The sequence below is a fragment of the Vicia villosa genome, linkage group LG1 (genome assembly GCF_029867415.1).
Source record: "Vicia villosa cultivar HV-30 ecotype Madison, WI linkage group LG1, Vvil1.0, whole genome shotgun sequence".
NCBI lineage: Eukaryota > Viridiplantae > Streptophyta > Magnoliopsida > Fabales > Fabaceae > Vicia > Vicia villosa.
The window spans coordinates 239645509-239673060 of record NC_081180.1 but is presented as its reverse complement, the minus strand read 5'-3'; positions in this window follow the sequence as shown (position 1 = coordinate 239673060).

Below are 27552 nucleotides of genomic sequence, written 5' to 3'. Positions count from 1 at the left end.
ACCTATTGACAAATTGAGGACTTGATCACCCTTAATCTCTTGTTGATAGTGGACGGGATCGTATTAGACGTGATAGGCTTATCTAGCTAGTTTAATAATATTGGAAGTGAATGAGTCGGTGCAAGGTGGTACGATGTTGTTTATGATTTCGACGACTTTGGATGTTCTTGAGAAAGAGCAATTGTGGGAATTGCGGATAGTCGCGCATTTGTATAAGTGTTTCTTGAGGGTTTAAGTGATTCATCGTTGAAAAGAGGTTTGTTCGTTTGAGTGTGTCACCGTAGAGTGCACGTGTTTTGTTGGTTAAGAAGGAAGGTTCTATGAGGCTTTGCGTCGATTTTAGACAATTGAGAAAAGTGACAATTAAGGAAAAGTATCCACTTTCGAGGATTGATATTTTGATGGATCAAGTTGGTTTGAGCTTGTTTGTTTTGCAAGTTTGATTTGAGGTATGGGTATCATCAGTATGAAGATGATCATGCTAAGTATTTGAGAATTGTTTTGTCCGTGCTGGGAAGAAGAGGTTGTTTGCTAAGTTTCCTTATGTGAGTTTTTGGTTGAGTGGAGTGAATGTTCAAGGGTTTAAGAGGAGGTTGACTATCACTCCTATTTTGGTTTTTCCGGATCTGTTAGAACTGTTTGTGGTGTTTTGGGATGTTTCTTTGTTGGGTTTGCAAGAAGTTCTAATACAGAAAGGGGTAAGTGGTGGTTTATGCTTTTATGCAAGTTAAGATTTTTGAAAGGATTTATCTGTCACAAGATTTAGAGTTGGCAGTTGTTATTTGTGTTTGGGAAATTTGAAGGCACTAATTATTCAGATCGAGATTTGTGTGTGTAAGTGACTACAAGAGTTGAAGTATTCATTTGATCAGAACGAGCTGAATATGAGAAACCATTGCATACGTCTATGTCGATGATTCGAGTATCGTGATTGTTGAAACCGTTGTGATATTTGAGTTTGGTTTGTAAAGCGACTTCTTCAGGTGTTGAGCTTTTTATGTGAAAGCTTACTTATGGTATTCTTGATGAGATTAGAAAAGGTCAGAAATCGGATTTGAATGGGTTAATAAGATGACATTGATTAGTCAAAGATAAAGATAGTGATCTTCGGATTGATAAGAACAATGTCATGGGATGTCATGATCAAGTTTGTATTTCTAATGTTAGGATTTGTAAAGAGGACTTTGGATGAGGTGCGTCGTAGTGATTTGAGTATTCATCCTGATGCTACTAAGATGTATCAAGATTTGAGAAGGTCATTTTTAGTGGCAAGGTAATGAAGAAGGATATGAAGGGATTTGTTTATTTGTGTTTGACTTGTCAGGAGTCGTCTGGTTTCATGTAACTGTTATCCATTCCTGAGTAGAAGTGGAATAGCATTTCTATGGATTTTGTTTCTGGTTTGCCGAGGATGTCGAGTAATTTTGAGGAGATTTGGGTCATTGTGGATATATTGACGAAACCTGCTCACGTTATTTCGATAAGAATGGATTAACCGATGGAAGTACTGGCAAGTGGTATGTTGATAAAATTGTTTGTTGGTTTGTTTGTTCGCATGGTGTTTCATAAGGTAATGTTCAGATTGAGATCCGAGGTTTATTTCTGAAATTTTGAGAAAGTTCACAAAGTACTTTGGGTACGAAGTTGCGTTTGAGTTTGGCGTATCATCCTCAAACGGATGGTCAGACTGAGAGGACGATTTGGTCACTTAAGGATCTATGAGGGCTTGTGTTATGAAACAAGGATGTGTTTGGATTAGCTTTTTGCCTTTGATTGGATAATACAAAGACTCTTCTCTGGTGTGCGAGCTGACACAGCAGATTAAGAGGTTGAGTAGGTTAAGAGAGAACAATGAGTTTCTGGTGAATACTAGGAAGAGCTGGAAGTTGGATATGAAATTGGTAAATCTGTTTGTTGTGGGAAATCAGAGTGCGCATCGGAAGCGTGAAATGACGCGGTTCGTATGTGTGTGTATGAATTGTTAGAGTTCAAATTTTGGACAGTGGACGTGGTAGGAATGGTAAGACCACCAGATGTTTTGGTTACAAGTTTGAGTGCTATGTCTTGGCATGGTTGTTTGGATGTTGTGCGACCGGGATGTTGGTATTCTAGTTTTGTTGAGGCTGTTCAGAAGCTGTATATGTCATGGAACTTTATGTCCTTATCTAAGATGATGTCTCGTTTCCATGGTGATGGTTCGAGTACATGTAGCTAATTCCTTGGATGGGGGATTAGGGGTGTGTTGCCTTTGATGATGGTAACAATCTGGTTGCAGTTTGGTTGACAAGTGCATTGTGTGGGCATTGCATCTTGTTCTTGTTGTTTGTGTCTTGGTTATTTCTTGTGTTTTGGTGTTATTCGATGAGTGCATTGTATGGGCATTGCAACTTGTTGTCGTTGTTGTGCTTTGGTTGTTTTGCTTTTAGCTAGAGTGATTCGTTGTTGGTGCTGATTGTGTCGTTGCTTTCGTGGCTTGATAGTTGGTTAGTCGGAGGCGAGAGCGTATCCAGGTTTGTTTGCGTTTGGGATATTTCCAAGGACGGAAATGTTCCAAGTGGGGGAGAGTTGTAACGCCCGGAAAAATAATTATATGCTTAATTTGGATGTTTGTGTTGTTTAATGGAATTTTACCGTTTTTTGAGTCATTTCAGTCGGTATTAGTTCGGGATGGCGGACTAATATTTAATTGAAGGTTTTCATATTTTAGGTACTGGAAATATTATTAAGGTAATATTCTGCGTTTTGGGGTTTTTCTGAGCAATTGAGTTTAGACCGTAAGGTAGATATTTTCTTTATAAGAAAAGAGATAAGAGAGATAGAAAGAAAGAAAAGAAAGAAAAACAGAAAAGGAAAGAAGAGAGAAAGAAAGGGAAGGGAGAAAGAAGAAGAGGAAAAGAAGAAAAAGTGGAGATTGGTGGTTTTTCATCCGAATCGAGTTTCGATCATCGCTATAGTCAGGTAAGGGGGTGAATCTAATTTATCTTGGATGTATGATTCTTATAGTCTTGTTCTTCTTCTTCTTCTTCTTGTTCAATTTCCATAACTTTCTTGTGTGGTCTTTGTTTGATCTATGTTTGTTTGAGTATGATTGTATGATGATTAAATGATATCCTTGTTATGTTATGATGATTGATCATGCTTTCTTTTCCATTTCCATGGCTTGATTGAGTTTGAAGAAAATGTTAGGTTTTGAGAAAGATTGATGAATGAACCATGAAAAGTTTGATGTTAGGTTGTTTTTATGGTATGTATGTGTTGTATTGATGTTATAATGATGTATAGGTGTTAGAGAAATGTTTATAAGAGTTTAGTTGGTGGAAATGGTGATTTTAGGGTTTCTACGAAGCTTAGGTCGACCTACACAGAGGTTTGCGTCGACCTGTGCAGCCTAAAAGGAAAAAATCTGGGTTTTCTGATGAATGCGTCGACCTATTGGGTCGGTGAGCGCATACCCGAGGGGACAGGAGTTCAATGCGTCGACCTATGTTTTCCATGCGTCGACCTACAGCTTTTCCAATTTTTGGCAGATTTTGTAACGATCATAACTTTTGATCCGTAGCTCCGATTTTGTCGCCGTTCGAAGAGTTGGAAAGCTAAGGCAATAATCTACACTAAGATTTAATGAAATGATTCATAGGATGTAGTCTCCTATTATTTTTATTAGGATTTAGTGATAGAACTAAGTAGGGTTAACATATGAAGTATGTTTATGTTTTCCAAACTTTGAAAAGTCGTATCTTTTGACTCGGGTGTTCGTTTTATGTGTCGTTTGAAACGTTTGGAAGCTATTTCCATGCTCTGTATGATGATGTAGGATGTAGTAGTGGTTGGTTGATTTTCATAAATGGTTTTGTGAACTAGTGCATGATAAATCATGATGATGTGTTGTGTGAATGTTATCGTATTGGTACGAGGTATGTGATTAGTTGTCGATAACATGAGATCATGTTCATATGTGTTATGTATTAATGAATGTTCATTCTTGATATGTGACGATGTTTGGTTGTTTGTTGTTAACATGATGTGTGGCCTTATGGCAAGTAATTGTTGTTATGAGAATGATGTATTATCATTGTTGAATTGTTGTTATTACAACTTGTTGATGATGTATTGATGAAGTTGTGGGCCGATGGCCAATATTAATTTGATGTGATGCAATTATGCGATCATTTATGCCGATGTAGCCAGTATGTTTTGACGGTGAATATGTGTTGTATGCTTATTAATGCCTGTGTGGTAATTATGGTGTGATGTAATTGATAACGATGTTATTAGTTGGTGATGTATCCTTTTGGATAGAATATAAATGATGTAACGTGAGTGTATAATCGTGTTATATTGTTGATGATGTTGTTGTCATGTAATAGAGTCATATATTTGCTCATCATAACATTTCAATACGTTAATGGCGGAATGCTGTTAACAGATGGCCTGCGGGCATTGGTTACCAGTAGGAGGTTAATGCTCAGTAATGGTATATTAGCCTGAGTGGCAAGAGGTCATCAGTGGGAGCTACATGCTCGATGACGACAACTTGCGGGCTTCCTGAGTGGAATAAAGTCCCAGCATAATGCTCGACCAGGTGTATTTGTCATAATGACAAGGAGGAGTTTACTCCGAATTTGGTACCACATGCATATGCATAGTCGAGTCTCATTCATCATTGTTTGTATTTATAATTATGTTATCATTCATGTGTCGCATTACTTATATATCGATTGTGGTTAAATGAGTGGATTACCTTGTTGTATGATTCTTGATGATACTTGTTGGCATTACTATATTTGTCATGCTTTTCATTATGAATTATATTCTCACCCTTCTGCTGATTTGATGCTTGAGTGGCATCCTGCAGATTAGCCGCTTTGGGAGTCTTTTGGAAGAGGTAGTTCTCCAGTTGATCTTGTCGGTTGCTCTGATACGTAACACCGGGGAGTCGGGAGTCTGTTGTTATTTATTTGTATATGACTCTTTGAACATGTATGTGTGATAATGTGCTGGTGTGCATTGTAAACACTTTATTTTGGAAAACTCCTCTTTGAGAGTGAGAGCTATATGTATATATATATATATGTTCATATCTTCCGTGTGTTATGTATCGTTTTATTGGCAAGTGTTGTATGCTTTTGGCATCGCTGATGTCCGTTTGTTTTCTAGGTGTTTGTTTGGTTACTTAGTGTAACATCCTAATTGTGTTGTATGAAATTTTAACACTCTGATATTTTCTTGCCTAAATGCTTTGGGTAGAATTGGGGTGTTACAAGGCAGTTGACCGGATCCTGCACACTACTTACGGTACGTTTCATTTTAATTATTTCGTATTTATTTATGTTTCGTATTTATTTTTAATACATTATCGTGTTTGTGTTTCAGAGCTGGATCATCTCTTACTTCTCCCGCATCCATGGCTTCCACATTGATCCTGAGTATGATGATGCCATGCCCAGGGCCGCCACATACGTTCTCTAGAGGGGGAACAATGCAGTGGGACCATACCGTGGATAGCTGGACCGCACGATGCATGATGACGTCACTTGGAGGCCATTCAGCGACTACACTCATATTGTCCCCTTTGACGGCATATCTTTATATTCTGACTGGTTGGCATGCGGGACCAGCACCATGGTTCAGTATCTCACTGAGCGGTGCATGCGGCAGTTCGAATTTGTGCAGATGATACCCAGGTCACCTTTTGAGGCTGCTCCCGACACAGTGACCCGAGTGCAGCTCACTGCCATATTTAAGGATTGGGAGCATCATGTGGTACCGGAGGAGTATCGTCGCATTCGGGTCACCCAGGACTGGCACAGTGTGGAGGGATACGTCACATGGTTCTATCGGGTGTCACATCCTCTGCTGACACCCGATGCTCCCGGCGCTCCTAGGCCAGCACACGAGGAGATCCTGGAGAACCAGCAGGTCGAGGATGACCACACCATTGATCTCTTGCCGATCTGCCAGCGGATAGAGATGCTTGGGCGGGACGCGTTGGATCGAGGTGTCGTTCATCAGGGCGGTCGAGAGGCAGTTGCTGTGATGGAGATGATCGTCACTGATGCGGGCCGTGCGGCGGCATACAGGCGGCAGAGGAGGTCCCAAGGAGAGAGGGTTAGGCATACCCAGTAGTGGTCGGGTTTATTTTTTTTTGTTTTCGGATTGTATCTTTCGCACACTATTATTATTTGGATTTGGATCGGCTTGTATATATTACTATTTTTATCATATTAGTATTTTCTGTCTATATGTCGCTTATTTTATTTGCCGTCTTCCTTTAATTAAAAATATGAGACTATTTCCAAAAACATGAAAAAAAACACAGTTTCTGCATAATTCGGAAGTTCATTTCCGAAACCCCCCAAAATCTGAAAAAAGGTGTTTTCGGAAGTGCATCTCCGAAAACACCCCCATTTGGTGTTTTCGGAGATGCACTTCCGAAGTCTGAAAATTTAAAAAAAAAAAATACTTCGGAAATGCATTTCCGAAGCAGGGGTAAAGTGGGGTTTTCGCTGGGGGTGACCCCCATAGGGAGGTGGGTAAAGAAATTTTCTCATTTTAAGGCTTATATGGGTATTTGCAAACCTTCTTTCTCTACTCTAATAATTTGGGGTTCTTTTTAATTTTTTACAATGAATTTTGAACAATTAGTTGACATGTTCAAGGTTTGTATAAAATTCAAGATTATTTATTTGATATTGTATTTTATTTTCAATTATATCATTAGTTGCTGAGACTAGGCATATTCAATCTAAATATTTATCTCTCCTACAACATTAAAGTAACGTGGTATTACGAATGTGAACATAAATGATTCATAACTAACACAATTTTTTTTTAAACAAGAAATTATATATAAGGGAGAAGAAAGGGTTCTCCAACCCAGTTATACAAAGAAACGGGAAGCCTCGACAAAAAGAAAGATTACACATCAATTACAATTACGAGAGAAAAACTAACGGTTCCTTACTAATCTCGTAAAAGGAATAATTGGAATGAGTAATTTTTCCACAAAAGGACTACTTCTAAACCAAGAATTTTATATTCCAAATGATATTGTTAATGTTCCATCCATCCTTCCGGAAACACACCCCGTTCCTAAGTAACCAAAGAGTCCACGTAGTAGCAAGCCACATCACACCCAATTTACAATCTTTAACTTTATGTAAACGAAAGAACAAGTTTCACTCTATAAAACTCGGTAAACACTCTTTCTCCTTCCTACCACCTTTACCAACCCAAATAACTATCTCACTCCATATCTTTTTAACCACCAAACAATTAAAAATGAAATGCTTACTATTTTCCAAATCAACATCACATAAAATTCACTTTAAATTAACTAAAGGGAAAGAAATACCTCTAAACATCAAGAGATCTTTTGTAGGAAGCCTATTAAAGAAAATTCTCCACCAAAAAGCCTTGATTTTATACGGCACTTTCAATTTCCACGAGAACCCAAAAGCTTCGTCAAACTTGTTAGGAGGATAGAATTAATATTCAAGTCATGACTAAAAAATAACTTATCATATTTATTTACTTTTCTAGTAAATATTTGATTATTAGAAGGATAGTATAAAAATATATATAACTCTTTTTTGTTTGAATGAAATTTTAGTGAAACATACCATTGTTTTGACTAACATATTATTGAGTGAAACATAACATTGTTTTGACTATCATATTAAGTCAAATAGATAACGAAATTAGAATTGAATCATGAAATTCTGGAACTTACAATACATGTCTCTGCTGATGTCCCAATACCAAAATATGATGTCAAGATAGATGCTACAGTATCTGTTAACAGACAGAACCAAAACACTAGACTGTAACTAACTAGACAAATTACAGTGTGATAAACACCACTCAACACAAATCACATTGCCAGGACAGATGTCATGACATCATCTACTCACAGAACTCAGTTTTATTAAGCAGAAATCATGCAGGATTAAATTACATAATGGTAAATCACACAGCCAATTGTTAACCCAGTCATTGCAACGTCACCTACTATGGGGGCTATCAAGCCAGGAAGGAAAATTCACTATGATAGCGTTACTTCAAAGCCTAAACAGTCACAACTTACAACTTATCTCCTAACCACTATCCTATGCAACTTCTACCTAGAAATCACCATCTAGATATGAGAAATTCCATCTTACTTCCAATCACCTCAGTGATAAATATAGTCTCAATCCATGTGACTAGAAATAATGACCAACAAAGAAAAATACATTTCTAATAAACAATACTAGGTTTTGCTTAAAAGCTTCAACCAAGAACAATATTTAACTTTATGCTTAAAAGCTTTAAGAGTGAGAACAATAACTTGATAAACAATCAAGTATCAATTGGTCTACCACATGGTATCAAAAGATACATGGGTGACTTAAAACACAAGAGACTTTCAAAATCTAATACTTCTAACCATCCCCAAATTTTACAATTGTGAAAAGACTTAGTTACATAAGGTCTAGGTTCCTTTTTAAATAATACTCAGCAGTCCATGGAATTTGAAATCTTCATCCAAATAATACTTGATCCACAAGCCGAGAGCTGCACCAATTCTGCAAAAAAAATCCTTAAATCTTGGAATACAACATTAAGTTTTCTAAATTGTCTCAATATCCAATTTTAGAAACTTATGTACAGCTGGAGATAGATCACTTATTCCAGATTAAATCTTCTTGACCTGCGAAATTTACTGAGATATAACTAAAATAAATATCATAAAAGTAGAAGCAAAAATTGGCAGCAGCACCATCAATAGCAGTAGCAGCAATTAGCACCAACAAGCATGATAGATAATCATGCTCCCCCTAAATAGTTACATACAACAAGAAATCACACTAGACTCCTTTGAAAATTCTAGTAACTCACACGCGATGTCGTACTGGAAGTTATGACATCCACAATTAATCAGTATAGAACGTTAAAACAGAAACGCATAAAAACAGTAAAGAACACAACAAATTGTTCACCCAGTTCGGTATACAACAATACCTACTCTGGGGGCTACCAAGCCAGGGAGGGAATCCAATATAAGCAGAATTAATTCGGAGTTAAACTCCCCCGTTTACAACTCCTCACTTAAAACCTACCGAATTTAATTCCAATCTATTCCTAGACCTAAGTATCTCCACTCACTCCCCCTCAATCACAACAATGATTACAAACAAACATTAAACAAATTAGAGAGAAGACACACTTCAAAAACACACCTTGATCTGCTTAAACGCTTCAATCAAGAGACACACACTCGTGCTTAAAAGCTTAGAGTGACAAAATACATAAACAACCTATTTCAATACAATCATCAAAAGACAATTGCTTGGAGTACAAGAGACTAAACACACAGCTACAGAACTATGGTTCTTCACAATTAACAAACTTTCTCTCTGTGTTCCAAATTAGAATTGTAGTCTTCTTATATGCAGATCTTGGGTCTTGGGCTTCTTAAGAATCAAATTAGGGTTAACCAAGTTAACCTAATTTACACGTCATCTGGTTGTTACAGAATATGCTGTCAGCGAAATCTTCTAGATAAAATATTCAGCACACAATAAATGGTTTCCTAAATTGTAGATTGAGAGAAATCAGGAAACACAATAATAAAACATAACAGCTCATGCTGTCAGACAAGGATGTCATAACATCGGTCATGACATTCACTAACAGAACCTGTATTAGCTTAACACATATGTAGCCTGCATAACACAATACAAATCATGTCATGACATCAATCAAGACATTAAACACCCAAGTATGTTTTACCACAAATGCAACCAACATGAAAAACATCTACCATCTCCCCCTTTGGCAAATTTTTGGCTAAAATAACCTGTCACACCATATCAGAGAAAACACTTGCAGCAGAAACAAACACACAAACACAATCAGAGCTAATACAGTATACCATACTACAAATACCACACAAACAACATACACCATAAGTATGCACACAGTGCCCACATAGCTACACTCCCACACCACAAGAGTAGCACAAACATATGCAAACAGATCAACACAAAGCATATCAGAATTTTTGTTGATCACACAAACACCACATACATGTTGTTCTGGGGTGACATTACTACTTCTCCCCATGTTTGGCCATAAAAGTTGCCAAAGCAAACAACTGTCTTCTTCCCTTTTTTTATTGAAATTATGGTTCCTCAAAGATGCAAACTCCTAACTTGCTGCGCAAGTTTTCAAACTGTGTAGCATCAAGGGCTTTTGTGAAAATGTCATTGATATTGTCAGGAACATTCTTGTCACTATCTTTAGGATCATCTTCAGTCTTCTTGGTTAAGTCCTCAGTTTTCAAAATATGCACCATTTTTAATTGTGCATCATTCAAGATCTTATTAGGACTAGTTACCTCTGTATGCATATTTAGACAAGACCCTGCTTTGGACGAGAGGAATAGAGATTGTTGAGACATCTCAATGAAGTGAGTGAGTTTTAAACCATTTTCTGTGGGAGAAGCTCAATTTAAGATCACACTAGAGTTGTTGTAGAGGGATGGCAGCTGAAGAATATTTTTGTGAACTGGGGAAACTTTCACATCTAGCTTACTAACAACATCTAGATCAGTGGTTGAATTTTTTATAGAAATCTTTTTGTTCTCCACACAATCTTTGATGTAGCAGGGCATAGTTATGACATCCTTCTTGACATTCTGATTAGATACACCTTGGTGTATCCAACTTGATTTAGACCAGTCTAAAATTTTTGTAGGAATCATACCTATCATTAGATTCACATCTTCAGTTGTGATAAGAAGGATCATGCTCTCCTTGCCTTCTTGAGTTCTCAGGTTGATTTGTGAATCCTTTGCTCTTTCTATCCAGATTCTTGAAGCTTGGTCTATTTCTAGTGGCTCCTCTCTTAGATGAAATTGACGGCCAATGGATAGCTTCCTTGGGACCACGTTCAATACAGTACTCACCTTGAACAGATAGACTTCTCGTTTCATATCTCTAGTCTAGATGTCATTAAGCGCATTCATCATTGTTTTTGTTAGGTGAAAGTTATGATCATTACAGGAAGTTGTAGATGATTTCCTTGATCTTATGACAGCTTCTGGGATTTGGTTCAGAACAGTAATCTCCCTATGGAGAACATTTTGGATATTGACCGATGAGCATTCATGAATTCCAGAGGCTTCGTTTGTCTTAATGCTCACAATTGAGTTCCCAGCATATTTTGATGTTAAGACATCTGTTTTGACATTTTCATATTCTACTGAGGTAGTAGTCTCACCTTCTTCTACAGCATCCCACTTTATTGTTGTGTTCTTGCTTGTAGCAGGAATGCACTTGTCCTTTTTGTGAATCTCATCTTGTCTAGGTTTCTTACTTCTAGAGCTTCCTGTTTTCTTTATAGCCTCCTCCTCATTTTTGTCACAACTTGAGTGTTTAGTGTCAACACATGACTTCTGCTGAGGTGGCTTTATCTTGGCCAGATTTTCTTGTTGAGGGATCTTTCTTTTGGTAGGTGTATGAGTTTTAGGACATGAGAACCTCAAGTGACCTATCTTACCACATTGATGGCATCTCTTGGCTGAGACAGGTGTGTGTTTTTTCGGATGTTGAGGCTCTTGATTGAACTTCTTTTTCTTCTTCTTGTTAGGACTAATTGACTTGCTGATATTTGTGTCTTGAGTACTTCCCATTGTTGTCTTCTTGTTTGATCTTGTGTTTTGCAGTTTTCTCTCTAGATCAACAATGTTTATCATGAGACTTACTCTTTCTTCTTGTAATAGGGCATAAGCATTTTTATACACTGTCAGTCTTTTTCTCAGTTCTCCATTTAGTAGACACATCTCAGAATATCCAGCAGCAAGTTCACTAACTGTGAGTTCTTCAATACAAGACTCATCATCAGACTCATCCTCTTCTCCCATCTGGTTCTTTGTTATGGGAACGGGAACCTCTAGCTTGATAGTTCTTTCTTGATGATTATCCTCAATTTTTTCTTTGGCCACGGGACAAGCAGAAGGAAACTTTGAGTTTTTGGGCTCCCATAGGTAACAATTATTCTTAGATCTGACTCCCTTCATGATTTCTTCGTTTTCTCCATTAGTAACAATACACTCTTCTTTAGTGAACCTGACATAGAGTCCTTCATCACACAGGTTGCTGATGCTTATAAGATTTACAGCCAGTCCTTATACAAGTAAGAAATTATTTAGATTAGGAACACCATGACCTTCTGTCTTGCCAACACATTTGACTTCTCTTATTTCTCCATCACCAAGAGTCACATAACTGGTTCCCTCAAGTTTGAAGTCTACTAGTGAGTTCTTTCTCCCAGTCATATGATTTGAGCAACCACTGTCAAGGTACCAATCTTCCTTGGCAGCCATTCTTAGAGAAGTGTGTGCTACTAGAGCAACATTCTTAGCCACCCACTGTTTCTTTCTGTTACAGGTATCATATTCAGGTTTGGCTTGATGAGTTTGGTTTGGATATCCAATTAGTCTGAAACAGAATGACTTTATGTGACCAAATATTCCAGAGTGATGGCACCTCCATATTTGGAATTTCTTCTTTGTATGGCCCCTTCTTCTATTTCCTTGATGTTGTGACATTGGTGCTGACATCTGGTTAATCACACAAGTTTCAAGTTTTGATCTCCTGATCCCAGAGGTGAATTCCTCTTTAGCCACAAATCCTACCCCAGACATATCTCCTGCTCTTTGTCCAGAATCCAGAATATCCTCTAGATTATCAGTTCCATTATTCAACATTTTGAAGGATTTAGACATTTGTTCAAGCTTGTAGTTCAACATGCTCACTTCACTACTGAGAGAGTCTACGGTTGCAAGATGTTTATTCTTCTCAGTTTCTAGCTCCTTTATGATTATCTCTTGCTTCTCCACTTGTTTGCAGATTTCAGCATTCTTGATACACAACTTCTTGTATGAGGCAGCAAGTTCATCAAAGGTTAGCTCATCATCACTGGAATCATCATCGGATGCATAGACACTAGTTGGAACTGTGACATGTTTTGCAGCTTCCTCTTCAGACTTAGAGTTTTCATCAGACCAAGTGACATACATCCCTTTATTTTGCTCTTTGAGGTAGGTCGGACATTCATCTCTAATGTGTCCATATCCTTCACATCCATGACACTGAACCCATTGTCCTTGATTGGGCTTCTCTTCAGCTTTGAATCTTCTGCTAGGATCATAGGTCTTGCCGATGTCATTAGAAGTGTTCTTGACATTGGATCTGGACTTCTGATCAACCCTTTTAATAAATCTGTTGAATTGTTTTCCAAGCATGGCTATCGCTTCTGATAAATTTTCATTACTTCCACCATTACTTTCTTTGGAATTATCTTATGTGTTGGAAACAAAAGCTATGCTCTTGTTCTTATTTTCAACAGACTCACAGATACTCATCTCAAAGGTTTGTAAAGAACCAATGAGTTCGTCCAGCTTCATGTTGCTGATGTCATGAGCTTCTTCTATAATAGTCACCTTCATATCAAATCTCTTAGGCAGTGATCTGAGGATCTTTCTTCCCAGTTTTTCTTCAGACATTTTTTCTCCTAAGGCTCTTGAGTTATTTGCAATCTCAAGGACATTCATGTAAAATTCATAAATGGTTTCATCCTCTTTCATCTTGAGATTTTCAAACTTAGTGGTAAGCATTTGAAGTTTAGACATCTTTACCTTGGATGTGCCTTCATGAGATGTTTTGAGAATATCTCAAACTTCTTTAGCTAGATCACAGTGCTGCACAAGTCTGAATATGTTTTTGTCAATTCCATTGAACAGGGCGTTTAGTGCCTTGGAATTTCCTAGAGCTAGCTCTTCTTCAGTTTTGTTCCATTGTGCTTCAGGAATTAGAACAGTGGTTCCATCTTCCAAAACCTTCTCAAGATGTTTCCATCCATTCTCCACAGCTCTCCAGGCCTTGCTGTCCACATACTTTATGACAGCTACAATATGAGGTTTTCAGTAGTCATAATTAGAGCAATCCAGGATGGATGGTCTATTCCCAAACACTAACAATTCTTTCTCCATAGTACCAGAATTTTGTTGTCCCTAGATCTCACACACGATGTCGTTAGGGATGGTAAGTAGACCCAAACTCGCGGGGCCCACCGGCACCCGAACCCGAGTCAACGGGTGAAAACCCGAGTTGACTGGGTTTGGGTTCGGGTTCGGGTGCCACTCGATTTTTCGGGTGCGGGTTTAGGTAGTGTAAAACTCACACCCGAAACCCAAAATCACACCCGCTTATATATATATATATATATATATATATATATATATATATATATATATATATTTCTATATATATTTTATATATATATTATATATTATATAATATATATATATATATAATATATATAGAAATATATATATATATATATATATATATATATTGTGAAAAATGGTAGGAAAATTGTATTTTGTTGCGGGTTCGGGTTTGGGTGAAAAAATCTGAACCCAACGGGTGTGGGCGTGGGTGTCATTTTGCCAGCCGAATAGCTTTTGGGTTTGGGTTTGGGTTCGGGTGTCGATTTCGGGTGCGGGTTTGGGTGGTATAAAACCCACACCGACCCGACCCGACCCGTTGCCATCCCTAGATGTCGTACTGGATGTTATGACATCCACAATTCCACAGTATAGAACATTAAAATAGAAACGCATAAAAACAGTAAAGAACACAACAAATTGTTCACCCAGTTCGGTATACAACAATACCTACTCTGGGGGCTACCAAGCAAGGGAGGGAATTCAATATAAGCAGAATTAATTCAGAGTTAAACTCCCCCGTTTACAACTCCTCACTTAAAACCTACCGAATGTAATTCCGATCAATTCCTAGACCTGAGTATCTCCACTCACTCCCCCTAAATCACAGCAGTGATTACAAATAAACATTAAAAAAAGGAGAGAGAAGACACACTTCAAAAACACACTTTGATCTGCTTAAAAGCTTCAATCAAGAGACACACACTCGTGCTTAAAAGCTTAGAGTGACAAAATACATAAACAACATATTCCAATACAATCATCAAAAGAAATTGCTTGGTGTACAAGAGACTAAACACACAGCTACAGAACTATGGTTCTTCACAATTAACAAACTTTCTCTCTGCGTTCCAAATTAGAATTGCAGTCTTCTTATATGCAGCTCTTGGGCCTTGGGCTTCTTAAGAATCAAATTAGGGTTAACTAAGTTAACCTAATTTACACGTCATCTGGTTGTTACAGAATGTGCTGTCAGCGAAATCTTCTAGACGAAATATTCAGCACACAATAAAAGGTTTCCTAAATTGTAGATTGAGAGAATCACAAAACACTATAATAAAACATAACAGCTTCTGCTGTTAGACAAGGATGTCATGACATCGGTCATGACATTCACTAACAGAACCTCTATTAGCTTAACACATATGTAGCCTGCATAACACAATACAAATCATGTCATGACATCAGTCAAGACATTAAACACCCAGGTATGTTTTACCACAAATGCAGCCAACATGAAAAACATCTACATCCTTTATTTAACATGTCAAGACATTTGACATGCAACACTCTTTACACCTAAAAAGACAAATAAAAAACCAACCTTACTGACAATTACTAACACACTTACTCCCCCTTTTTAGCCAAAAATTGGCAAAATAGAGTGAGTGTACAAGGACACTAGAAATACACTAGAAAAATACACATATAAAAACAATTTTTTTTTTTGTTTTTTTTACACAAAATAAAAACTACCCAATCCTTCCACGTGAGTCCTTGAAGTTGACCCAATGTCCATCAGCATCTGACTCAGAGTCATGTGACTGAACATGATTTTTCTTGAAGGACTTCATCTTTGACACAAATTTCTTCCTTTTTACTGATGTTCCAGTAGATGTTCCAACATTAGACTCAATCTTCTCTGGATCAGTAATCTTATCATTTGTGGCTTCCAGCAGGTGATCCTTTTTATCCTCGATATTTTTGGTAAACTTGCTCATGTTGAAACACAGCTTGAGATGAGGAACAACTAGTAAGGTATTATTAGAAACGGAGAGTTACCTTATTTGTAATGATTCCTTGTTTGTAACGACAACTCAGTCAATGGGAGATTGTTTGAAACACGTTAAACCATCATTAGTAATAATGCACTAGTCATCATAGGAGACAGACATTTTCTCGTTCTTCTTTCTCTCTTTTCAAGCTTTGACTGCTGAAAATGTTACAATATTTGAAAAGACATTCTCTATGTCATTGAAAAATGTTTCTTCTGGAAATGCACACATCCGTAGATGAAGAAGGAAGAATGTTGTTGGCAAACCTTCCAGACTTTAATTTCTATGAGTCTTCAACAATACACACTTCCAAAACACTTCAAAATCTCAAACGGATAGTCTTCAAGGACTTAAAATAGATTCTCAGAAGTCCCAAACTTAGGAGAAACACTATTTCCCTTGACAAGGAGATGACCAGTAAAAATGATCTTTAACCTGTTAAGCAACCTGACATCCTTGAATATTTGAACTAAAACCATTAAAAATTTGATCTAACACCATTAAAAATTAGGGAAAACTCTAAGGATCAAGGAAAATATTTTTTCACAACTTTTGGATTAAGGGATTAAAATAACAAAATCAAAACAAAAGGAAACAAGAAAATTATTTAATCAATTAATTTTATTAAAGTGTCACGAATTTCCTAAAATTAAAATATTAAATATGAGAATAAAATAGACTCATCAAGATTCATTGTTCAATTTCTCATAATTCTAGAATCATCAAAACTATGTGAAATAAAATCAAGAAACAAATGGAGAAAACAAGAGAAATAAAAGAAATTAATATATAAACAAATCCAAGTGGCACGTGGGCCCCATGTCAATAAGTCAAACCAACCAAACAAACTATCACATATCATCTACCTCGTTCATCATTTTCAAACAACCAGAAATAAAAAACCCTAACAATCATATGATGCATTAACTTCAGATCACCATAGCACACTCAATACTTTGTGAAATTGAATAAAATTTGAATAAAAATGGTAGATCTTGTGGAGATCTACAACATAGCATTAAGAATAACACCAAAAAAACATGAAATCATAGAGAAATCTAAGCATAAACTCACGCATTCATCCATTTCCACACAAACTTCAAAACACAATGCAAGTTCAGAATCAAACAATCATATACCTCAAACCTATTGTTTGGCCAGCTAATAATATTATGAGCAAATTCAAGTCTTTTTAAATCTCAGGAAATCATGGATGCAAGAATGAGGAAAGGAGTGATGGAGTCACCTAGTTGAGCAATTGCATTGGCTCTTCAAATCGAGCGTAGAGATTAAAGAAACCAAGGAAATCACTTGTTCAAGCTTAAATATGAATAATCAACACCAAATAATAATGATTTCTTGAAGAAAAATCTGAAACCGATGAAAGCTTCAATTGAGAGGTTTTGAGAGAAAGAGCTTCAGAGTGAAGGAGCCTTTTGCGTATGCTTTTTTTCTGTGAATGAATGATAGAGTAGAGGTTCTTATAGAGCTTTTGAGAATGAGGTTAATCATCTAACCGTGGTAAGCAAAAACTTGTTGAGCAAGTTGAGTGGAATGAGAGTCACAAGGGAAATGATATGCATTTTGTGTTGTATTGTTGTGATGTTGGGATTTTTTTGGAGAGAAAATAGAGAGTGAAAAATGAGTGACGGAAGCGTGAGGGGTGGAGTGTATGATCATGCATGGAGTGTTAATTTTGTGTGGATTATTTGGGAAAGGATGATGTAAATTAAAGGGAAAGGAGTGTGTGAATATGAATGTGTAAAGAAAATTGCTGCAGCATAAAATGTGTGGCATGTAAGGAATCAAGTCATGGCTAAGGCAAAAAACCAGTGGAACCCGTACCAGCCTTCTGCTTATATCTCCTTCATTTCTCACTCATTTGCCATGATCTTGTAGTTTATGGAAAGCCCAGCTTATGCGCAACAATGTTGACGTTGAAAGAAAATGGAACGGAAGCTTGTAGGGTACTTGAAAATGGAGCCCGAGTTTGGTATTTTTTGCATGCTAACAATCTAGCCAGGTTGTCGCGGGCGAAAAATCGTTTTGTTCCTCTTTTTTGTGGATGAGACACCTGATGCCTTCTTTGGGCTCGAGTGCTCAAAAAAATGATTTTTCTTTTGTACCGACCAAACTTTTTATTGTTTCCAAAGTAGGAAAAGGAAAAAAGCTGCAATAACCTAAAAAGTGGGGGAGAGATTCCGGGTAAGAGGGTTGGTTATACGAAGGGAAGGTATTAGCACCCAACGTATCTATAGTACTCTATAGGTTTCTTTGTTTTGTTTATTCCATTCTTGTTGTGGTGGAGGTTCTTGTGAGAAAGAGGTGGGACCTAAGGTGTTTGTTTGATTATGCTCGCAAAGATCATCGCGATCCTCTGCATACATATCCCTTAGAGGGAATCAGAGCATCTGTAGCTCGGGGTCTACGGGTGCTAAGGTTTGAATGGTTTTTTTTGTTTTGTTTTGCTCGCCAAGGATCGACCTTGTGCCTACGTATTCTCAAAGGGATGTTGAGAAAGTCAGAGCAATCGTAGTTCCCACTTATGCTAGTGGAAGCAAAGGAAAATAGACAAATGTCGTCTAAATGCTAGATGTATCTAATCTATATCATCACATACATCTGTTTGATTTGTTTGAAAATCTTTTCATTATAAGCCCGGGGCCATGCCACTTAGGGTGCTTAGAATGATAAAGATGTTTTTGTTTAACCAGCCTTGTGGCAAAAGTTTCAATGAAGTCAGCCTTGTGACAAAAACTTTGATTAATCAGCCAGCCTTGTGGCAAAAGTTTCAATGAAGTCAGCCTTGTGACAAAAACTTTGATTAATCATCCAGTACGGTGGTAAAACAGTTTGATTGATTAGCCAGCCTTGTGGCAAAAAAGTTTGATTTTTGATTGATTGATTGTTTGTGATGATATAGAAGAGATACTCCTAGCATAGAGATGAAAAATGTCTAATCTCCTAGGGTATTTGTTTTGGATATTGGGGATGCTTATAAGAAGCCCGTGGGTCCTTGTACGAAGCCCAAGAGGAGGCTATTCGAGGGTCCTTGCATTGTAAGCCCAAGAGGAGGCTATGGGAGGGACAATCCAGGGTCCTTGCATTGTAAGCCCAAGAGGAGGCTATGGGAGGGTCACTCGTTTGTACAAAGCCCAAGGGGATGCATGGTATAGTTGGTTTAAGCTCTTAGAGCGATTTCACCGGGAAACCATACTCTATGTCCTAACCTAAACTAGGGAGATTCTTTGCACGAAGCCCAATAGGAGGCTATGGGGAACCTAGTGTTGTACTAAGTTGAACAAGTATATACATCACACATATGAACAAACATGAACAAGTATGAACAAACATGAACAGGTATGAACAAGCACATATATATGACAAAGTGTGTGTATATAATGGAGTTTATGAAGGAAATATACCTGTAAGCATGATCCATTTGTATACACAGGGGCTCGGGACTTATACTCGGGGAGAAGTCCACTTGAGTTTATTCAAAGCTATGTAAACAGGTATTCACAAAAGGGCTTGGGACTTATACCTACATGGAGGCCCATGATATTTTTTGGGAAGATTTAAAGAAACCTTCATTTTTGGTTTGTTATTCAAAGTTAAAAAAACAGATTGATTGAGATATGTACAAAAGGCGTACAATGAAATACCTAATTTCATGTACTGGAATGGGTATGTACAAAAGGGGCTTGAGACTTATACCTACGTGGAGGCCCGTGGTGTATTTACAAAACATGGTTGATCGTTTTATTTACAGACGCGTCGTTTGTTGTTTTGAAAACAGTTTGAAAAGTTATTATTTTGAAAGAGTTTTCTGTACAAAGAAAAACTGTATAAAAGGAAAAAGGAGTGGGTCTTATACTCTCTAATATTCGAGAGGCCCCTGTTTTATTTTCATAAAACAGGGTGGATGGTTTTGAAAAAAAAGATGTGAGATTTATTGTTTTAAAAACTGTTTGGAAGTAATTTGGAAAAAGTTTTCTGTTTAAAAAACTGTACAAAGAAAAGGAAAGGGACTTATACTCTCTAATATTCGAGAGGCCCCACATCGTTTTGAAAATCAATTGATCAATTAAAAAGATTTAATCAATAGTTTTCTTTGAAAATCAAAAGAAAATGGTTTATCGTTTTTGAAAAGAATCGCGATCGCTTATTTAAAACGATTTGAATTTTGAAAGAAGTTAATTTAATCAAGATAAACAAAAATATTGTCTTCAATTAACACTTAGATGATTAGGGTTTGCTCAAAAAATATTTACAAGTGATTAAGTTTGAGAAATCAAGTGAAAAACAATATTTAAAAGTATTAAAAAACACTTAAAATATGTCATTTTAAACCTATTTAAAATGTATTGAATAAATCTTTTTTGATGATTTTTTTTGGTATTCATAAAATATGTATATTAAATGAGAAGTGTGCAAAAAATGAATAAAAAATGAGTTAATTTGATTGGTTAAATTAATGGTTGAAGTTGTGAAGAAAATGAAGAGAAATAGTGATAAAAAAGAAGGGTTTGGTCCCATAGGGACTTGAACTCGTGACCCTGAGGTCACTACTCAAAACAAAAGCCAACTGAGCCACGCTTGTGGCTTGTAATATACACGCGTTGAATTAATTATATTTTAAATCAATTTCCAGAAATCCTTTGAACCAAAAACGCGCCAAGAACAACCCTCCAACTGAAATTTGAAAATCTCTAAAACTGTGTTGTTTTGATCAAGCAAAGGGTCTATCTCACTCGGTTTTTCACAAGGAACATGATGGTGATCTCAGAATTCATTTATTTTTGCTCTAAAGGGGTCAATTTTCGCATGAACATGAAGAACCCTAGAACTGAAATTCAATGTGAAATCGTGTATGTGCAAGTTATGATGCAATTGATTGAGGGTTAATGATCCTCATAGGTGCAGAAACAAGATGGTATGCTCACATTTCATTTATGATGCGTGGAAGTATGAATTTGAAGTTCATGAGCACTTACCTTAAAAACGGCACAACTGAGAATCGAATTCTTGCTTGGAGGTGTTACAGAAGTTGTTTGATGATCTGGATAGCTTCAATGAACCTTATGGAAGGTGTCTGGATGCTTGGAACCATCTGAATTCATCTGGGCATGGCCATGGTACCCGATCTGCATAAGCTTCAAGAGTGAATCGAATTTGATGATTCTGAGGTTATTGGCTATATGTGATGGATTGGATAGTTCATATGTGATATATGGATGATGTTAGAAGTGATAGTTTGGACAGAAATGATCTGGAATGAAAATTGGCATGATAAGGCTCTTTATGTGTTCATATGGAGGTGAGATGATGATTTTGAGTTTTCAGGTGTTTTGGGGTGTATGAGTGATTCAGACACATCATATATGACATTTAGAAGTTGTGGGAAGCATCACTTTGTTCAGAACTTGCAAGGTTTGGAGGTTGAGTTTTCTACCTCACTTTGAAACACATGACTTGTAATTCAAGAAAGAAGAGAGAAAACCTATAATTGTGAGGTTTTGGTGTGATTTGCAATGAAGTTTGGACCTCTATTTATAGGCCAAGAGTTCTGAATGCAGAGCTTTGCAACTTGATCAAAGTTTGATGATTTGGCTTAAGAGATAAAAAGGAATCTTTTACATTTAATGCAAAATGGTTAAAGTGACCAAACCATGGTTAAAACTCAAGCTTCTTATCCTCTTCCATTCTGATCTCAAATCAGAGAAAATATCTTCAATTATTGCCTCTTTGCATCATTACTTGGATTATAGGTCATGTAGTCTTGAAACTTAGTGAAAAATGGTGAAAATTCAAGTGAAAATGATCACTAAATGCATAATTCAAAACCATAGCTACACTCCATATTTTTTCATGCTCTTGGACATTTTGGAAAGCTCATGTTGCATACTTCAAAACCCTAGTTGAAAGTTCCTTCAAGATCTTTAAGGAAGTGGGTGAAAAAGATCCATGAACTTTGAGAAAAATGAAGTTTTAAGTGAAGTTTTCAAAAAGTACCAACTTTGAAGCTCCATATCTCTTAAATGGTTGATCTTATGGAAAAAAATTATATGTGTCAAAGTTGTTTATTGGATCAAAATCTACAACTTTCATGTTGGAAGTTTTTTTCAGTTTGTAGGTGAAATTTTGAGTTATTCCCTTCCAAAGTTTGGAAAAAACCATGAAAAACACTTAGAAATTTTTCGAAGTATGGAAAGTCAAACTTTTGACTTTTTGATTCTTGATTGATTTTCTTGATTTTTCTTGATCAAATGACTTCTCATATCATATATTGATGATTTAAAACTTCAAAAGTCATGGTTGACCAAAATTCCCCAAAAGTCAATGGTGATCTTGTTGAGTTGACTTTTTCAGACGAATCGCGTTTCTGGAGATTTCAAATGAAACAGGCTATCCTCACCATATGAATGGTATGAATGGATCATATTGAAGTATTAGAGGATATTGAATCATAGTTTGAGTTGTGGCACCATGTCCTGATTAAAAAGTCAGTGGTTCAGTGAATTAGGTCAAAAACCCTAATTGTCGACCTGATGGAATTGATGACTGTGGATCTTGAATTGAGATGTAATTTCCATTGGATGTTGTCATAGGGATTATTTGAAGATGATTGAAACCTTTGATTGACTCCCTGGGGGTTTTTAGGGTTTCCCAAATGTGATCCCTGATTTCAGTCCCTGATAGTTCAAAACCCTGATCTGAGGATTTGTCAGATCAATCTTTGTGTAGAAGATGTTATGAGCCAATGGATTAGGTCAAAATGATGCACTTGAGGTCTTGATATCATGTCCCAAGTCATTAGGTCAAATTCTGAGCAAAAGTCAGGAGTGTGCTATCTTCAGTCAAAACCCTAATTCAGTCGATTCAGAGCCTTTGAGCTTGTTGAGATGGATCTCTGAGGACCAAATGTTGATTGTTGATGAAGATGATTCATTTGAAATGAAGGGAGAACAAAACCCTAATTGATTGTTACTTGTACTGATGAGTGATTTCTTGATTAAACCCTGCTGAACACAAGTAACAAACACAAGCTATGCAATTTGTTAGAGATGCAAATGATGCATATGCAAATGATATGAGGTGGTATCTTAGGTCAAAAATTGGGGTATGACAGATGCCCCTATTTAAGTTTCTTCAACCTGAGACATGAAGATTGAAAATCTTCATTTTGATAGGGTGGAAGAGACTTAAATATCAGAAGACGCGAATTTTGGACCTAAGATACCAAAATTGCGAATGATGCAAGGATATATTTACCGAGGGGTATCAAAAAATGACTCCACTGGGGAGAAGAGATCTGGAAGGATGTCTCAATCCGTTTTAGGAAGAGAATCCGTTTTTTTCTTTTCGGGAAAGCAAGTGTATGCTTCACCGGGGAATGATAGCTTTGTAAGAAAAGCTTACCTATCGACATTACCGACTATCTGCACAGGGATAGACTTGTTAATAATGCGAAGGTGAAAGGTATGAAACTGTGTTACCGACTATCAGCATGGTGATAAACTTGACAAGGTAAAAAGAGTTTCAAAGGTTCGGTTAATATTATCGACTATCAGCATTGGGATAGACATGTTTAATAATATAACCAGAACAAAAGGTTACCGACTACCAGCCTTGTGATAGTGGTTTTGAAGACATGATCAATTATCAGCCAAGTGATAAAAATGATCCTGGAGACTTTGATAGGGGAATTACTGGATATTCAGCCTTGTGAACAGTAATAAGGCCCTGATCGTCAAATGGTCTTCATGATTGATTTCCTTGAGAGGAAATTTTTGAAAGAAACATAAACTGCTCAGATGACGAGGCGATTGTTTATGGTTCAATTTTTTCTTGACTCTATTTGGAGAATCGGAATTTTGAATTTTTTTTGGTAAAGACAAAGTTCTAACCATGAATGAATTGGAAAGAAATAGTCAAACAAGACTTTGTTCCCATGAGGAATGAACTCAAATGGGGATTTTCTCCTTTGTTTTGAGAGGAGAAACTGAAGCAACCTTCTTCCACGAGGAATGATCTCAGTGGGGAACTGGAGAAAGAAGATGTTCTTTCTGCTTATGGGTGACAACCTACTGGAGAGATGACACGCCCATATCTGCTTTGTTTTTTTCTTTTTCTTTTTTTTTTCTTTTTTTTTTTTTTGGGAATAGATATATCCTGAACAAGCGATTATTGAAAAATGCAAGAATGCATAAATGATGCAAATATGTATGAATGATGAATGTCATGAATGTAGCATGCATACTGACAATACTGACAGACAATGAAGTATATACTGGAGAAGGACCGACGTCGCAATACAACCAGATAGTTGGCAAATGTTTTTCAACACGGTGTAGATAACACAGGTGATGAATGGTGTTGCGTGCTTTCATCTTCTCTGGGGATGATAAGCATCTTTCCTTATTGAGATGGAAGAACCTTTTCACTGGAGATAGAAAATCTTCGTTACTGGGGATAAAAGACCTTCTTCATTGGGGATAGAAGAGCTTCTTCACTGGGGATAGAAGAGCTTCTTTACCTCGAGGGATAATTGCTTCAAGAATTCTTTTCTGGGACAAGAATACCGTTGTCTCAACAATTTTTCAGGGAGAATCCTTTTGTTCATCCTATGGAGACGACTGCTGATGTTCCTTCCGTTGTTCACAACTCAAAGGAAAATTTCGCATTTATTTTGAAAAAGAAAAGTGAAGTAAATTCATTTAAAACTTATTTTTCTTTTTTTTTTTTTTTCAAAAACGAATAACACAATTAAAGCGTCATTTTGCAAGCTAAAAGAAATTAGAGATTGCAAACAAATGGGCACAAGGCTCAAATTTATTTAATAGGATGGCAATCAGCTAAAGGCGTGATTCCATAGAGTATTTACAAAAGTTGGAAATGGTAATTATGCGGAAAAGGCTACATTGAAAGCAATAACCACTATTCCCCCCAACAACTTTGAGTTCCAACTGTGCCTGTCGCTTCAGATTGGCGATGATTTGATTGAAGATCCTTTGATGAAAAAGACTCTTCAGGTGACGAAGTACGGACTGATGCAGTTACTTTGTCATAAATCCCTAATTTTTGCCTAGATTGCCCTTTCAGGTTTTCAATCTACCAGGATGAATTTTTTCTGTTTATTGTCTCTAATTTTTGCCTGGACCGCCCTTTCGGGTTTTCAGTCCACCGAGACGCTCATTTTTGCCTAAGTCGCCCTTTGCGGGTTTTCGACTTACCGAGCTGTTCTTTTGTATTTTTTAGACAAAGTATTTCTTGACTGCATCAGCATTCACAGGATGTGAGAGTTCATCACCATCCATGGTTGCAAGAATCATGGCGCCGCCAGAAAATGTTCTTTTGACAACATACGGGCCTTCGTAATTAGGAGACCATTTGCCCCTAGAATCTGGTTGAAAAGACAAGATCTTTTTAAGCACGAGGTCGCCTTCTCGAAATTCACGAGGTCGAACCTTTTTGTTGAAGGCGTGTTTCATCCTTGCTTGGTATAACTGTCCATGGCATAGAGCAGTCATACGTTTCTCTTCGATTAAATTCAACTGATCGTATCTGTTTTGACACCATTCAGCCTCTGATAACTTAGTCTCCATGAGGACTCTCATTGATGGGATTTCAACTTCTACGGGGAGCACAGCTTCCATGCCGTATACTAGAGAAAAGGGAGTTGCCCCTGTTGAAGTACGCACTGAAGTACGGTACCCATGTAAAGCAAAAGGCAGCATTTCATGCCAGTCTTTGTAAGTGACGACCATTTTCTGGACAATCTTCTTAATGTTCTTGTTGGCGGCTTCGACGGCGCCGTTCATTTTTGGTCTGTAAGGAGAAGAGTTATGATGCTCAATCTTGAATTCCTCACATAATTCTTTCATCATCTTGTTGTTCAAGTTTGAACCATTGTCAGTAATGATCTTGCTGGGAACACCATATCGGCAAATGATGTTATTCTTGATAAACCTTACAACCACTTGTCTCGTAACATTGGCGTAGGATGCTGCTTCGACCCATTTGGTGAAGTAATCAATTGCTACCAAGATGAAACGATGACCGTTTGAAGCTTTCGGCTCGATCATTCCAATCATGTCGATACCCCACATGGAGAAAGGCCATGGAGATGAGAGAACGTTGAGTAGAGTCGGTGGCACATGGATCTTATCTGCGTAGATCTGGCACTTGTGACATTTCTTCACGTGTTTGTAACAATCAGATTCCATCGTCAACCAATAGTATCCTGCTCTTAAGATCTTCTTGGACATTGCATGCCCATTTGAATGAGTTCCAAAGGACCCTTCATGCACTTCATGCATTAACATGTCTGCTTCGTGTCTGTCCACGCATCTGAGCAAAACCATGTCGAAGTTTCTTTTGTATAGCACATCTCCATTCAGGAAGAAACTGCCAGAAAGTCTCCTTAGAGTTTTCTTATCTTTGTTTGATGCCCCAAGCGGGTACTCTTGAGTTTGAAGGAAGCGTTTGATGTCGTGGAACCACGGTTTATCATCGATGACTGCTTCAGTTGCAAACACATAGGCGGGCCTTTCAAGGCGCGTAATTCTGACTTTAGGCACATCATTCCAGTGAGTGACTTTGAACATGGAAGATAGAGTAGCCAAGGCGTCTGCCATTCGATTCTGATCTCGAGGTATATGATGCAATTCAACCTTGTTGAAGAAAGTCAACAGACGTCTTGCATAATCTCTGTAAGGAATCAAGCCAGGGTGGAAAGTTTCCCATTTGTCTTTGATTTGGTTGATCACAAGGGCTGAATCTCCATATATGTCCAGGATCTTGATCCTTAAGTCAATGGCTTCTTCGAGACCCATGATACAAGCTTCATATTCTGCGATGTTGTTGGTACAATCAAATAGTAATCTGGCAGAGAACGGGATATGAGTACCCTTGGGAGTGATGATTATTGCCCCAATTCCATTGCCAAAAGCGTTCACTGCTCCATCAAAAATTAGGCCCCATCTGGATCCAGGCTCAGGACCTTCTTTAGGTAACGGTTCGTCACAATCTTTCATCTTCAAGTACAAGACATCTTCGTCAGGAAAGTCAAACTTGAGAGATTGATATTCATTGATTGGTTGATGCGCCAAGTGATCGGCGAGAATGCTTCCTTTGACCGCTTTTTGGGCACGGTACTCAATGTCATACTCAGATAACAACATTTGCCATCGGGCAATCCTTCCTGTTAAGGCAGGCTTTTCAAAGACATACTTGATCGGATCCATTTTGGAGATTAACCAAGTAGTATTGTTGATCATGTATTGGCGGAGACGTTTTGAAGCCCAGGCCAAAGCACAACATGTTTTTTCGAGCATGGAGTAACGAGACTCACAATCTGTGAATTTCTTACTCAAGTAATAGATGGCATGCTCCTTCTTACCGGTTTCATCTTGCTGTCCAAGCATACAGCCCATGGATTCTTCCAACACAGTAAGGTACATGATTAGTGGTCTTCCTTCAACTGGAGGAATCAATATT